Below are 16,234 nucleotides of genomic sequence, written 5' to 3' on the forward strand. Positions count from 1 at the left end.
TTACCGGGTGGAAACCTTGTATGTCCAAAACCGTTCGTTTTGTATTTATCATCTATAAAATGTACTAAACTAGTGAAAACAGCAGATCTACAAGCACACAACGCCTCGCATTGCGAGGCGTTTTGTGCTGGTAGTGCAGTTTTCACTAGTTTGTGCGACAGTCTTGTATGGTGAACCAGGGCTTTGCTTTACCAAAAGATGTACACCTTTGAAACTTGGAGATATGAGGTTTCTGTCTTGACAGTGAAGATATTTTAGTGATTATGTTGCAAGGAAAACGCTGAGATAACAGCCATTTTGGTTAGAACTGACTGAAAATAAATTTGTACTTCAAGTTTAAAACGATACTAAATATTTTTTCAAGTGTCCAAATAAATTCCAAATATTATCAAATGATCTCGCCCCGTCAGCTACTTTGAAAACCCCTGGTATAAGAATCAATCAATCCACATAAAATATTCCACTCTGATGACTTATTTCACCAGTCTCTCTCAAATGGAGTAGGCTGTGTGTTCTATAATATAATTATGCATTTACATGACAGTGTTATAAAGCACTGTGTTCTGTCACTGATGCTATGTTCTGTTCTGCTCTGCTCTGTGATTGTAGTGATATTTAAAAAATAATGATAAATGATGAGCCCAAAGAAACGTTTTTAACAAAGTTTACTGAAACTTCTTGCAAGTGGAGAAAAATACCAACAAAGAAAAAGTATACAGAATATGGCTTGAAGGCTCACAGCAGTGTAGTGGGTCTCTTTTCTGTAGCTAGTAACACAATCGCGACATCTAGTGACATTTTCTGTGACATCACTCACAGTCAGACAGAAAAGCAACTTCCCGTTAGGTTCTTCAGAATAAAGTGTCTAAGCTTGTGCCAGATAATCTGAAACCATAAACACGCATGCAGTAAATGATGCGTTTCCGAAATGTTTTTACATTGTAAATAGTACTTATATTTTTAACAGTTGGGATTACTATACATGTTTATCATTATCATGAAATAATTCACAACAATGATCCTCTGTTCGATTGTGCTGCGTATGTGATGCCTTGCCTAGCTGTGTTGTGATTTCACTCAGGGTCTTACGTTGTCATGTGATTCTAATGTTGTGCTACTCAAAGTTTGTTGATAAGTGAAGTTCTCTGCTAAACGGTGTCATGGCCTAATCATTCTCCAACACAATACAACACTACACTGCTGATTATGCACCACAAGGCAAATTATGACAGGCTAAAGATTAGCATAGCAATGACAATAGAGGTCAGCTCAGCACAATGACAACACATACATTCATAAGATTGACTTCCATTATTCTAAACGGAGGTGTCACCTAAACCCAACCTAAACCCTAACCTCAGTGGGGCATTTCTGAATGTTTCTACCTGGGGGTGTTTTCTGAATGGAGGTCTGCCCCCCACCTTGCACTCGGGGATAAAGAAACCTACATCCTAGCACTAAACGTGTCTCAAACAACAAGGCTAAATAATTGACTTCTTCCAAATAAAAGATGCTTACCCCTTCAACGACTGCAACTTCATCTGAAGCCTCTGCAGGTGACAGGCTCTAAAGAAAAGTGACAACATAAATATAGCTAGTCAAATGTATAGCGTACTAGCGTTTGCTATAATCTATAATTACATATTTCACAAGTTGCTTATGGCATTTTAACTCCAGTCCAAACATACCTCTGGTCTGCTTCTTTTGGCCGACAGGGGTTGAACAGTAGTTGCAGTGGACACCTCAGGCTCAATGTCGACAGTCTCGTCTTGGGGGAATATGGATGGAACCGCGTTGTCCCTCAGGAAAGACCGCGCTTTCCTGGTCTTTCCCTTGTCCATCATTTCTGCCATGAGATTTCTCTCGAAATCATCTGCAGTAAAATGTTCACCACAGACACGCAGACCTCCGAGTATAGCTGGAGCTGTGTTTTCGTCATAACGTGGGTGTTTGATTGCTCTCAGCCATTGTCTACAAAGGTCCCATCTAGTATCCACGTTTGGGAGACGGTGATAAGACACGGGTCCTTTCGCTTTCTGCCTCTTTCTGGCCCCAGAACACCCAGGTACAAAACAATTCGGCGCCATCGTTTCACCGACACAGACACGGACACACACGAAACTACTGCAAAAGAAAAAAACAACAACGACAACAACTACTGCTGCTGCTACTATTACAATGACTGCTGCTGCTGCTACTACTACCACTACTACTACTAGGCTACTACTATTATTACTACTACTATAACTAATACTACTTCCAATAACAACTGCTTCCAAATACACGACCAATGCTTTCCACCAACAAGCCCCTACAATGCGCGCTGTTGTTTCGAGCGGGAGGAAGGGGTTGGGCGAGTCGCGCAAAGCACCGTGGGTAGTGTAGTGTATTTACAGGACGCGCCCTAGGAAGTGAGGTCATAGCTTCGCGTTTCCAAAAAAATGTCAATATACCTCCAAAATAAAATTCCTTTTGGTTTCCATGTTAGAATATGATAATATGGGGTTACAAAAGCCCTTGAAAACGACCGGAGCTCCCCTTTAATGGTTACCTTTCACGATTCCTATATATTCATTTGTTAATTTTTGATTAACACTAATTCAATCATACTATACAGTATTGCATACGTTATTGTTGTGGTTCTCAACGTGAGCTCCAGGGAACCCTTGAGGGGTTCCAAATGGACCATTACAGGTCTGCAACTGTGTGAGTGTACAAATGGAACCAAATGGACCCTTTGGTTCATTTGGTTCATGGTCCATTTGGTTCCATTCGTACACTCTCAGATGTTTGTCCTTGAAATGTAAGAGTTTGAGAACCATCATTATTGTAATTGTATTGCACAGTGGTTCTCAACCTGTGGGTCGTGACCCCCAGAGGAGTCCCCAAATTATTTTGGGGGGTATGATCAACTTAATGTGCAACTGTTAAAACTGGGTCCCCAGTTAAAATGTGATTATTTTGGGGGTCGCGGCCTGAAAAGGTTGAGAACCCCTGGTATAGCAGACATGAAGTCCACATACCAGATAAAAACAAACCGAAACAGTTCCTAAATTTAAAGGAATCAATAGGCTCTATGCATATACGCCATTTTGTTCTACTTCCGGGTGTCTTTCGACTTCCTTCACAGGTGTTACCGATGATACTAATGAAGGGTCTGTTCCATTCTGCTCAAACAGAGTCAGGGTGCTGATATTGTGCATGTTGGCTCACTGGAAACACTGCTACACCAGTGGGTCTCAAAGTGTCCCCATACAGGTGTGTAACTCTGAGAGTGTACAAATGGAAGCAAATGGACCCGCAAGGGTCCATTTGATTCCATTTGTTGATTCCATTTGTACAGAGTTATGGGGGTCCTTGAAATTAAAGAACCACTGTACAATAAATCAAACAGAGCCTTCATTAGTATCATCAGTAACACCTGTGAAGGAAGTCGAAAGACACCCGGAAGTAGAACAAAATGGCGTATATGCATAGAGCCTATTACATTTTTTCCGGTTCCAGATCCCAACCCTAGCTGTGACACACTGACACTTAAGGCTGAAGTCTGTTTAATTTCAACTCTTCACGAGTGCCCGCATTTCCACCTGTTTTAGCTATAGCCTAGAGATTTTGTTTTGGGATGGCGAGATATGTCCCTGTGAATTTCATGCAATTAAGTTGCTATTAAGTTAATGAAATGCCACCCCGTTTTTTTTCAGTGCAAAATGCCAAAATGGCCACCGTGTGAATATGGTCGAAAAGTGCAGGGACACCAAAATGTAACCACCAACTGGGGTGTTTATATTTAGTCTCTCTGTTAGTTATGTTGTATTAACATACCATACAGACTGATTCAAATAATGCTTTATTCACTATATATATATATATCGTCGTTGTCCGATAAAAACCTTGTATGTCCAAAACCATTCGTTTGGAGTTAATCATTTTAAAAATGATTTAAACTAGTGAAAACAGCCGATCTACAAGCACACAACGCCTCGCACCGCAGATTGTAGATCTGCTGTTTTCACTACTTTTGTGCAACGGCCTTGTCTGATGAAGTGGGGCTTTACTTTGCGAAAGAACGTACAAATTTGAAACTTGGAGATACGAGGTTTCTGCCCGACAAACCTCATTTCTGTCTACTCAGTCTGTTTCTCATTGGTGGGCTGTGGACAGTTCAGAAACCTGCCTACCAGTATCATCATCATTCCTTGCGATTAAAGGGGATTTATATTCCAGGGAAGTTGGCATGCTGAAATAGAAGCCATTGTTCTTGCATTTATAAAAACAAAATATAAAGTAAAAACATGTTGACATGTTTGAAATTACCGAACCTTCCTAGGGATGATGTCGGCGGGTTTCTGTGAGTAGACAGAAATGGTAATGATCTTTATAATGAGTGAGGACCCATTATATGAAGTTGAGGTTGAAAATGGATGAAGTGCTCCTTGAATGATTGCAGCTTTAAGTCACATACATACTGTATATGGTAAAGCTATTGAAGCATACAAACACATCAAATGACCATTGAATGGTGTGCATTTTCATCCACTGTATTACTAGGACTGTGGTACTACAATTATACACTAAACATGAATTATTTGCACAAAGTTTATTTTTATTTTTTATACTACAGTTCAGTTACCCTTTGCCATTGATCTCAATATAAGAGATATTTTTTGTGCTAACATGATAAAAAAAAAAAAACTGAATGATTTGAGAAAATATTTGAAGAAGATATGCGTATGTGATTGTTGTCAAACCTCAAACCAAGAATCTGAGTAAAATGCTCTCAAAGTTTGTGATTATAATTTTTTTCACACTATACTTGCAGCCAGGTAAGGCCGTGTTTTCCAAACAGTGGGTCGTGGATCCATTTCCGTGGGCCACGAGTGAATATATATATATATATATATTTTTTTGTTTTCTAAATGTTCTCAATTATTATCCACAACTTTCCAACATCCCATCGTGCATTGCGCAGAAGTTGCACGGAGCTTCCGGCGCCGCAACCGAGTGTGATCTACAAGCTCACAACGGCTGCATCTGCGACGCGACGTGATCTTGTATGTCTGCTGTTAACCGGAAGTGTCCTACACATAATGCTCCAGTAAATGTTTGCGGAGACAGGTGGATTTCCACACAAACAAATCCCACACATTTTCATGAGCTGAAAACAAATTCAAACATTCTTCAAAAAGAATGTCAGGAATAACATTTAAATAATCAAAGAAAAGACCTAAATTAGAAAACAAATGTTTTAGAAGTGAAAATGGCAGATCTGCAAGCTCTTTCGTGCCGCGTTGTGAGCTTGTAGATGCGCTATTTTCACTATAGTCAGGGAAAATTTGCAGAATACCTGTCAAATCTGGGAATAAATTCCTTGCCAAACAATTTCTTCACCAATGTGTTCGTAAAGGTGTCTAGTAACATATCTAACAAAGATTGAAATTCAACATCCCTAGCAACATGTTTGACAGCTATAGGGTAATTCTGGGTCTTATTCACTTACTAGATACACTATACTATAAGGGAAAAAATGACTCCCAAAAATATGCTTTAAGTGGGATGTGAGGGGTCTAACTATGTGTTTTTAATTATTCTGAATCCATTGCAAGCATTTGTTTTGCTTGGGCCAAAAATGTGATGACTCATCACTAAACCATAGTTTATTTTTTGGGTCTGTTTTTAGCCCAATGAATGTTTTTTTTTTTTTTTTTTTCGTGTAAAACAAATGCTTGCAATGGATTTAGAATAATTAAAAACACATAGTTAGACCCCTAACATGCTACTTAAAGCATATTTGTGGGAGTATTTTTTTTCCCTTAGTGTATAGTAAGTGAATGAGACCCAGAATTACCCTAGCTGTCAAACATGTTGCTAGAGATGTTGAATTTCAATCTTTGTTAGATATACCTGGGGCGTACCTGGGGCGACAGAGCTTTCACTTTTGCTGCCCCAACCCTTTGGAATGCACTCCCCAAAACCCTCAGAAACGCCCCCACCATCCAAACCTTCAAAACCGGTCTCAAAACCCACCTCTTTCATATTGCCTTCCCCAGCTAATTCTACCTTATGTCAATTGTTTTTAATTGGTTTTATTAGTCTTAGTGTTTTTTTTTATTCTTTAATAAAGTTGTTTATTCTGTTCTTTTTTGCCCCATGTAAAGTGTCTTTGGGTACTTATAAAAGCGCTATATAAATTTGAGATATTATTATTATTATTATTATTATTATATATTACTAGACGCCTTTACGAACACATTGGTGAAGAAATTGTTTGGTAAGGAATTTATTCCCAGGTTTTATTAATATTCCCTGACGACTAGTTTGGCAAACATCTGATTTCTCTTTTGGGTCTCCAAAGGAAACCCTAACGCCAGACAAAAGGAGCGGAACATAATATTACCAGAAGCAGATAAATAGATAGTCGTGAATGACCATAACAGGTCTGTAACTCTGAGAGTGTACAAATGGAACCAAATGGAGCCGTAAAATTGGGTCCATTTGGTTTCATGTGTACAGTCTTGAGTTGCGGGGGTCCCTGCAAATGAAACAATAGTAACAGTGGACTCCTAACCATGGATCATCATTGGATCTTAGGATCAAAATAAGAACATTATAATGGTGTGTAAAACAGGAAATCTAAACTTCACACAGGACAAGGCCACGGTTTTGCCACTGATAAATTTGTCCGTGTATGGACATGTTGATGACCCCTGGCCGCTATCCCCCTTGGTCACGTCATTGTGTTCGTTAATAAGAAGCTTTTTTATCTGATATTTTTCGATATGTATTTCCGGACCCATTTTTGCAAGGCCACGGCCACATCTCAGTGTTCAATAGATGGGGTTGGTGCGCATGGCATGGGGAACACCAGGAAATGCATGGGAAAACATAAAAATATTGGATAAAAAGGCTTCTTATTACCGAACACAATGCCGGCCAGTATTTATACAATGATGTATAACTGGTTGTGAATTTATAAAGCAATTTGTTTGTGAAATTTGACTGTTGGTGTAGTTTGTACAGGGCAGTGATATTCAACTGGCGGCCCGCGGGCCAAATGCGGCCCCAGCAGAGCTTTCTTGTGGCCCCTGGCAAACATTCCATATTCCAATGGAAAAATAAATGTAGTAAGTACCAGTAAGACTCCCTAATCGGGAGATAAGCGACCGTTGGTCGCTTATCTCCACAAATAGGCCAAAAGTTTGTTTTACCAATTATCAAGACATACGGGCAGTTGACAGTTTGCCATGGTTACTCATTGAAGTTGAATCTCCATATATGGAGATAACCTACGCATCACACTAAGTCTGACCTCACCAGCCCATATTTGGGCATGAGCAACTTATGTCTCCATATATGGAGATATGATGACATCACACAGTCCTCAGCCGATGATGTGGCGTGATGTCATACAATACACAAACGAGCCCTACAGTATAAAGGGGCAATTCTTGCCAGGAAAGAAGCATTTCTTCGACTCAGACCTTATTGCCAGGGTTGGCTTATAGCAGCTGTCGGTAGGACCATATATGGATTCTGTTAGTGTGGATCTCCTAACAGGGCATCATCTGGGATACAATCCCTTTTATGCCCATATATGGAGATCCCTAACAGAATCCCTTTCATGCCCATATATGGAGATCCCTAACAGAATCCCTTTTATGCCCATATATGGAGATCCCTAACAGCATCCCTTTTATGCCCATATATGGAGATCACTAACAGCTAACAGAATCCCTTTTATGCCCATATATGGAGATCCCTAACAGAATCCCTTTTATGCCCATATATGGAGATCCCTAACAGAATCCCTTTTATGCCCATATATGGAGATCCCTAACAGAATCCCTTTTATGCCCATATATGGAGATCCCTAACAGAATCCCTTGTATGCCCATATATGGAGATCCCTAACAGAATCCCTTTTATGCCCATATATGGAGATCCCTAACAGAATCCCTTTTATGCCCATATATTATGGAGAAATCCCTGCTCTGAGTATCTGACATCAGTGTGATGTCACCTGTTTATGCCCATATATGGAGATCCCTGCTCTGCGTATCTGGTTGCTATGGTAAACAGTTGGTTGCTAGGGTAAAAAAAACATGGTTGCTATGGTAAACAGTTGGTTGCTTGGGTAAACAGTTGGTTGCTAGGGTAAAACCATGGTTGCTAAGGTGGTTGCTAACGTACACTAACAGACCAGCAACAACAGACTGTTGCCACAGCAACGTACACAAAGGTTTGTGTACACATGTGGTGTGATGTCATACTGATGCGGAGATATGAGCAGGGCAAAGGTGTGACGTGTGACCGACGGACGGACGGACGGTGGAGGTTTTCATAGTAAACTGCTCCCTGACGGTCGCAATTATTGGATGGTTGGTTGTACAGGATGACCACTTTGAATGTTGCTAGGCAGCTCGGCAACATGGTGAAAACAAGATGAGTTCTGAGTGCAGTTCAACCATCCATTTGAATGTCTGGGTCTTGAGAGGATGTTGTCCATTTTCCCCAAAGACATAATTCACCTGGATTGTGTACATATTCTCCATCATCAAAATCTAAGCCTGTGCTCTATAAAGGTCTGGCACAAAAACATCAAAATGCATGAATGCAGTATGAAGCAGGGCCTAATAAGTTACCATATAGCCTAATGGACATACCGGTACATGTCCATTTCTAGGTCTTGAGTGGATGCTGTCCCTTTACCCCAAAGAAATAATTCACCTGGATTTGGTCCATCTTTCATCTTCTCCATCATCATTAACTTCAAGCACATCTTGAGCTCTTATCAGTCGGGTGCTCAAAACAAAAGCAAAAAACCTTTCATTCATACGAACATGTAAACACTTTGCCAGACGCTTCCATGCCAATGACCCATGTAGATCACACTGAAATACTGTATCAACTTCCTCTTTTCTTAATATCAAAATCTAATCCTGTGCTCTGTAAAGGACTGACACAGCAAACATTATGCTGTGTCAGTTATTAACATTATTATGAAGCATGGCCTAATAAGGTACCATAGCCTAATATGCAGCGATGGGCACAAAATCCAAAAAAGTATTTGAAATACAAATACTATGTGAAATACTTACCAGGATACTGTCAACAGGATAGTATCTTGGTGACAGTATCCTGGTCAGTATTAGACGAAGTTCTGACCAAGTATTTCGATTTTTGTTTTTGTGCCCCGTCTCTGCATGCCTAATGGACATACATGTCCATTGTTGTGTCTTATCTGACATATAGCGAACAACAAACGGTGAAACGGTTAACCATGAACATTTCCGTTTCTGTTCTGTTGTCACAGTCTTGTGGCCCCCGACTTCAATTGAGGCCCACTGCCTAATCTAGTTGAATACCCCTGGTATAGGGCTTTTGAATTCGCCTCCACCAACACAGGGAAATCCTGACCCATGACGGTCATACGTCAGATTATCAACGACCGTCACGTTTCAGGGCTACCAGAGAGTAAGAAAAGAATCTAATAAAAATCTTACACAGACAGTCAAATGGTACATACCTAACAGAATCGCCGGGCTGATTTGTTCATTTTTGCATCTGTTTGCCTGTGTCCATTTATGCCCATATATGGAGATATCTGTCTGTCTGCATCCATTTTATGCCCATATATGGAGATATATGCAGACACAGTGCCAGTTCCGGAAAATCCTGATGTCAGACATCAGAATCCGAACCTTTCGTGCTGGTTCCAGAAAATCGTGTATCGGGTCGGGTCGAGGCCGAGCACTGCACTACCTGCTGCGGTGGGGAACGCGCGTGCCGAATTTGAAATAGGGAATGAATGCCCACCCTTTAATGCAAACCCCATGAATGCCCCACCCTTTAATGCAAACCCCAATATACCTGTTGTCATAGGACCCGTTTTGACCATCTGTTTGTCTTTGTCCACTTATGCCAATATATGAAGATCTCTGCACACACAGTACCGGTTGCGGAAAACTCTGATGTCAGACATCAGCTCCGCATACGGGCATTCATTTTATTCCCATATATGGAGAACGCGCGTGCCGGTGGGACGAATGGTTCTCAAGATATGCCCATATATCTGCCTGTGTCCCTTTTATGCCCATATACGGAGATATCTGTCAGGTCGAGGCAAGGCCCGGCACTGCAGTGATGTCACAATGAGTCAGCGCTTGCGCCGATTTCCTCCGGAACAGCCTGATGTCAACAATCAGCCCGCATAAGGAGATTCCGAACGTTTCGCGCCGGTTAGGGAAAACCGCGCGTCGGGTCGGGTCGAGGCCCGGCACTGCACTCCGCGTCGCGGCGGGGAACGCGCGTGCCGAATCTGAAGCCGGTGGGACAAACGGTTCTCGAGATACGCGGATTACAGACACGCAGACAGACACACACGCAGAGACTTCTCGCATTTATAGATAGATGGGGATTTCCACATTTTTCAAATCAGATGTTTTAACAGTACAGCGATGTTCTAATTAATTACAGTGTCTCACATTGATTCCTTGGTTGCCAATGGACAAAAAAACAATGCATTAAATTAAACAGCATCATTATTGTCTTTATATCATTAAGGACAGGTCAGATCATCCAAGACCAGGGTTATCTGATATATCCGTCTGATAAGAGACACTAGTAGGCTATTACATTTTCTATATGATCATTTAAACTTATATAAAAAAACAAAAAGCATTAATTCATCAATGAGATTTTTATAGAACACATTAATTGAATTCCAGAAGGCTACAGCCATTAACAGTGTATTATCATGCAAGGATTTACACACTGACAGACACTTATTACAACACAAGCCAAACCCTAGCCTATCCTATAGTTTCAAACCTGTAGAAAATACTTTAAAAACATGGCAATGAATACGGAGCTAAAGTAGTGTTGTAGTGTGTAAATCCTGCATGAGGTTAAATAACACGGCATTTCGCCAAACGATAATGGCGTCGATCCTTCCATATACTAACAACTCAGGTCTCTAAACTACCGGTACTTGAATTCACTATGTGCTATAAACATCATTTATGACTTAATGGCTGTTGGTTTTTAATATTATGGTTTAATTGATGAAATCTTGTAATTGTGTCTCTACCAGGCAAAGATACAATGTCCATAATGTAAATGGAGGGGAGAGGGGGAAAGACGTCTCCGATTTCAGTGGTGATTGTGCAACTTTGACACATGCATTAAAGATGGGGGATAATCTGAGACTGATTATAAACCACTTGATATAGATGGTAGGCGCATGCATAAAGTGAATGGCAAATCGAGTGGCAAATCAAGTGGCAAAGTGAGTTTAACATTGTTTAACGTCATTCAATGCAATCAGATAGGACTTTTCTGCTTGGATATATGGGCCGTCAAGGCCAGAAAGTAGTTTTTTGCCAGTCAGTAGGCGTTCCCGCATAACTTCCGGGTATGATGATTATGTCACGCGCATACCCTCTATATATTATAATGATAAAACCCACTGTTTCTATATTCTAGGCTAGGGGGGACATAAGCCAAACCTCTAGTCTACAAGATCACAATTGTGTCGCGTTCCGACGCGTTGTGAGCTGGTCGAGTTTGGGCACCCATAGATTGGCATTTTTTAGCAAAGAGATTTGGTGTACAATGAAAAAGCGGTAAATTACACAGCAAACCTGGGTCCCGTTTTAGTCCAGAGGGGTTAAGATGTGGAGACAGGCTAGTTGTAGTTGGCTCAGAGTAGCCAACTGAGGTGGGCTGCATGCAGCTACTGCTAGGCTTTTGATTGATTGAATAATTTATTAGAAGTTTGACAGTACAAATCACTGGTGCAAGGTCAACTAAAAGGAGATCCTAGTAAGCTTTTCAGCTTATTTACACAGGAACCACTTTATGTATCTCATATAACCATTCATAGTCATCTCATAACTCTAAATAATATGTTCACTTTCCAAAGGCGAGTGAACGATTGCGTTCCAGATGTCCTTCTGATGGATTTTTCTTGGCTTTCAATGTTACTTTCTATAGTCCCAAAAATCGCTCTGAACGTGATTTAAAAGATAGTGTACGATGTACGCTGTACTAACTCTATGGGGGAGACTAGTTTGTTTTTCCCCACACTAAAACCGGATGTGGCGTTTATGTGCGTCCCTTTCTAGCTCTGTGTGTGTGTGTGTGTGTGTGTGTGTGTGTGTGTGTGTGTGTGTGTGTGTGTGTGTGTGTATAGCTACGGGATATCATCATATCAGAACAGGTCAGCTATATCCTTCCGCTGAGCTGGGATGATATTGATGACATCAGGGATCTCCATACTGTATATGGGGCTATATCTCCATATATGCGGCTATATCCTATATCCGTCTGCTGAGCTGGGATGAGGTGATGTCAGAACAGGTCAGCTATATTGTGATATCATTTGATGAAATTCATTTTACACTCTCAAGTGTTAAATGATTTTTAAACACCTGTATTGCTCAATTTACAAGAAGTGTATACATTAGAGAATGTAGAATAATTGTTATTTTGATTGACCTGTTATCAGTCCTATGGAACCACATCAAAACAGCATAGAATTATTAGGGTTAGGGCTATTCTGTGGACAAAATCTTATCCAAAGATAACAAAATAGTCTTGGGTCTGAAAGGCTAAATCTCTTGGTCAGTTTTCCAAAAATATTTTTAGCATTAGAAATATTGGAATATGCTACTGTATGTTGTCGTCTGGGCCCGCATTATTGGTGCAGGCACCCTCACATTAAGGTGACCTGGATTAGGTTTAGGCATAGTTTGACTGAGGTTAGGGTTAGGGTGGGTACACACCTCCATTCCTTTCGGAATGGAGGCCCGTCCCCGGTTAGGGTTAAGGTTAGGTTTAGTGACATGGCAGTGGCACCTCCATTCCTTAGTCCTGTCCCAGAAACACACTCTTGTGTGATCTAGCGACAGTAACCATATCTACCGTATGAAGTGTATCTTCCCAAATTAAGCATCTTTGTTCATATTCATGAGCACAAGAAGGAGACCGCCGCCCCTCCACCTCTGCTCCACCAATCACAGGCTGAACAAGGGATCCAGGCAACCCTCGTGATTGGCAGAGTGTTGGCTGATTGACAGGCAGAGCCCGCAAATCAGAAACTCCCAAATATAACCGTCCCGTCTCCTGTTCACTTTCAAAATAAAAGCTCAGGATCAGTGTAGGTTGATGACGTCATCGTGGGAGGTTTTTGTTTGCATTGTGTCTAGACTCAGTTTACATGAAAACCGTCCTATGACAACAGGTATAATGGGGTTTGCATTAAAGGGTGGGGCATTCATTCCCTATTTCAAATTCGGCACGCGCGTTCCCCGCCGCAGCAGGTAGTGCAGTGCCCGGCCTCGACCCGACCCGATACGAGATTTTCTGGAACCTACACGAAAGGTTCGGATTCTGATGTCTGACATCAGGGTTTTCCGGAACCGGCACTGTGTCTGCATAGATGTCCACATGGGCATACAATGGATGCAGACATACAGATACAGATATCTCCATATATGGGCATAAATGGACACAGGCAAAGAGATGGTCAAAGCGGGTCCTATGACAACAGGTATAATGGGGTTTGCATTAAAGGGGGAACCGGTACTGTGTCTGCAACACAGTCGGAGGCACAGACAGATACAGAGATCTCCATAATGGGCATAAAGGGACACAGACAAACAGATACAGAGATCTCCATATATGGGCATAAAATGGATTCAGACAGACAGATACAGATATCTCCATATGAGCATAAATGGACACAGGCAAACAGATGGTCAATACAGGTCCTACAGAGATCTCCATATATGGGCATAACATGGACGCAGACAGACAGATAACTCCATATATGGGCATAAATGGACACGCAAACAGATGGTCAAAACAGATCCTATGACAACAGGTATAATGGGGTTTGCATTAAAGGCCAGGGCATTCATTCCCTATTTACATTGTTCCCGAGTTGGCCAGGTCGCCAACTAGACGCTAGGGGCGGCCGAGCTTCTAGTGTCTATAACCTTAACTGCTGTGCGGCCTCTGGGAAACTGATTTACGAAGTTCGCTCTATCTATCTATCTATCTATCTATCTATCTATCTATCTATCTATCTATCTATCTATCTATCTATCATACCACATCTATTGTCATATCATATTGTCATGTCTCTTGTCTATTCCCTGTTTTTGTTTTTTTTGGTATTCTGCATACATCATGTAGGCCTATGTCATACAAGGGCAACTGGCGGCCGGGGGGCCACATGCGGCCCCCACCTTCACTTAATGCGGCCCGCAGGATAATATTGGAATACTAATATATTATTGATTTCACCTGTTACAATTCCATTTCCAACCATGCAAACATGACTCGCTTTAATTACTTCAGTCTATATTAGTAGCTTAATGACTACAAGTATTCTTTATGTCCAATATATGTGTATTTAAGTTCACAAAGTTAACATAGGATGAACATATAAATGCATTTGAAATAAAACAAAACAAACAAACAAACAAACAAAAAAAAATCCTATTCAAAAATAGCAAAAATAGCAGATCTACAAGCTCAAAACGTGTCGCATATAATATAATATAGTGGCCCTTGCCATCATCAAAGTTTCCCACCTCTGGCCTATGTCGTTGGCTAATTGTCATTAGTGATCATGTAATTGGTAATCAGTTCATCATGTATGTCACTTTGCACTGTAATCATGTCATTTGTAATCATAATGTAATCATGCATGCCAACTAAGTTGGCTTATTGTCATCTGCAAACTGTCATTGGCTACTAATGCATTTACTGAGTTCATATGGATGGAGGCCTTGTATAAGCCAGTGGTTCCGAGACTTTTAGCTAAAGACCAAAATGAGAAATCAGACGTTTGCCCGGGAACCAAACAATAGTGAAAATAGCAGCTCTACAAGCTCACAACACACTTCGTCGCGCCGCGTTGTGGGCTGCAGATCTGCCATTTTTCTTAAACATTTTTGTTTTCTAATTAAAGGAAATTGAATAGTTTTATCATGAAATTCTTTTTGGAAAATGTTTGAACTTGTTTTCAACTTGTGACAAAGTGTTTTAACAAATGTATAATTAACTAGACTGCACTCTGTCGAGATATCAACTTGTGCCTTTTGTTCTCTAGCCCATGTTAACTTAATGGTAATTGGTAATGGCATGGTCATGAAAACAATATATAATAATCCACAAAACTAGTGTAGCCCCCACAGTTAGTACCAGCCATGAACCAGCGACAACAGCCCTGCTAATCGGGCTCAGCCCTATTAGCACGACTGGTTGTGCGTTGGACTGGCGAGTGGGAGTCCCGGGTTCAATCCCCGCTTCCGCGTATCACTACACTAGCGTAATTTGAATTGTGGACCTATTTCTATATAGGCTATGTATAGCACAGCCGTTTAGCACTACTTTGAATTCTTTGTATCCTTTGAAACAGGTGATGAAGCTATACTAAAAAGGGATATAAAACAGACTATTTTGTCAATAAAAAATTGTAAGACCACCCCATTGGGCTCAAATAAAATTAGCTGACCCTCCTAAAATGAAAGAGATGACCCTCCCCTATTTTCCTCAAGGGGTAGGCTAAGTAGCCTAACCCTCTTTAAAAAAACGAAATTTCCCTAAGTGACTTCTCCATTTCCTTTGTATTGTTGTATTTGACACATTGGCAACGTTACGTGCCTGTGTTTTATCATGGCAACAAGGCAAATACGCTCCTTTGAATTGAATCAAATTGAATTATTGAAAATTGAGAGAGAGAGAGAGAGAGAGAGAGAGAGAGAGAGAGAGAGAGAGAGAGAGAGAGGGAGAGAGAGAGAGAGAGAGAGAGAGAGAGAGAGAGAGAGAGAGAGAGAGAGAGAGTGTGTGTGTGTGTGTGTGTGTGTGTGTGTGTGTGTGTGTGTGTGTGTGTGTGTGTGTGCGTGCGTGCGTGCGTGTGGTCTTTAATTCCGTGCACCCCGTCACTGCGCGTGTCCACAGCCTACGTAGCGTAGCCTACACCAGCCGGCCGATGCTAGACTACCTCTTCGCGTCGGCGTGTGAGTGCGCGCGCGCGTGAACGCGCATGACCGTCGTCGGCTGTCTCAGACACACAGAGAGAGAGAGAGAGAGAGAGAGAGAGAGAGAGAGAGCAAGAGAAACGACGGGGGAAACACAAGCACACGGATCCTTTTCCTTTAAAAAAAAAAAACGTCGTTTCGCGTTCACTTCACACACAGACACACACATCCATCCGTGCATCAGT

Source organism: Nannobrachium achirus (assembly GCF_963921795.1).
Source record: "Nannobrachium achirus genome assembly, chromosome: 21".
In the NCBI taxonomy this organism is placed as follows: domain Eukaryota; kingdom Metazoa; phylum Chordata; class Actinopteri; order Myctophiformes; family Myctophidae; genus Nannobrachium; species Nannobrachium achirus.